Source organism: Octodon degus, unplaced genomic scaffold (genome assembly GCF_000260255.1).
Source record: "Octodon degus isolate 3935 unplaced genomic scaffold, OctDeg1.0 scaffold00203, whole genome shotgun sequence".
Lineage (NCBI taxonomy): Eukaryota > Metazoa > Chordata > Mammalia > Rodentia > Octodontidae > Octodon > Octodon degus.
The window spans coordinates 635,899-637,138 of record NW_004524779.1 but is presented as its reverse complement, the minus strand read 5'-3'; the positions used below and the strand labels follow the sequence as shown (position 1 = coordinate 637,138).

The following is a 1,240-nucleotide window of genomic DNA, read 5'->3' as shown; positions in this document are numbered from 1 at the left end:
TTTTTTTTCGGAACTGAGGATTGAACTCAGGCCCTTGTACTTGCCAGGGAAGCGCTTATTCCACTGAGCCATCTCCCCAGCCCCCCTAAATATTTTTTTCTGATTTCTAAAATAACAAAAACACCTAAATGACCTTGGACTGTGAACTTCTAAAACCATGGACTATGTAACACCTTTTTCTTTATAAAGTCAGTTACCTCAGGTATTTCATTTTAGTAAAAAAAGTTGGCTGAAACAGTTCAATATAATTTTAGATTTATTAATGTGGATATACCTAACCAATAATTAGCTATTCATTCTAGCTGCTATATGCCACTATATAAACAAGTTACTATCCTTGTTTTTTAATTCTAATTTTTCACATTATACAGTGCTACTATCAACATATTTATATGGGATTCTCATGTGTGAATTTATACTTAAGATACTACAAAGCAAACTTCTGGACATAGAGTATGAACATTTATTAGGTATTACATAATTGTTCTTTTTTTTGCCAGGCAGGCGCTTATGCCACTGAGCTATATCCCTGGCCCTGCAAAACTGATCTTGAGAAAAGTGTTTTTTTTTTTTTTTTCTTTTATGTATTTGGTACAGGGTCACACCATGCAGCTTGGACTTGTAGTGATTCTCCTGTTTTCAGCCCCCCCAGTACTGGGATTACAGGCATATGCCACCATACCCACACTAGGTGGTTGGCTCAGCAAGCCCAAGGGTAGGGCCAGTGCTGCATGCATGGGAGTAAGTTTTTACTTACTCAGAAATGAAAAACTAATCAGAATTAAAGAAACCATCACAGCAAAAGTAGCATATACACATAGAAAATTGACATGCTGAGTTACTGTTTAATAGGTATTTTATAACTGAGTCTCAAACTATTAATTTTGAACTATGAAACAGATCCCCCCTACCCCCCCAGGCCCAAAGAGTGATTAAGCACAAGAATAGGCCTGGGAAGAACACTATTTTTGGCTTTACCTTAAATCTATTTTTATACCATGTCACAGTGAAATACTCTGAAGGATGCTTTTAGGAACCAATTGTTATTACAGTGTTTTTATGTTTATATACTGTCTTTGGAGACTCAGAGAACTTTTTGCCTAATTTTAGTAGCAGTACAACCACACTTACTGTGAATATCTCATTCACTTTCAGAGATGGACACTTTCTGCTGATCTTAGCTCCTCAACATACTATGTAATTAGGGGCTGGCGAGATGGCTCAGTGGTCTAAAGCACCT

The 1,240-nt window shown here is 36.8% G+C and overlaps 1 protein-coding gene across 1 annotated transcript in view; it reads right to left on the bottom strand.

The window, feature by feature from the left end:
* Positions 1-1,240, bottom strand: part of Dlg1 (discs large MAGUK scaffold protein 1) — a 234,933-nt gene that overhangs the window by 13,364 nt on the left and 220,329 nt on the right. The gene's annotated exons all lie outside the window — the stretch shown is intronic.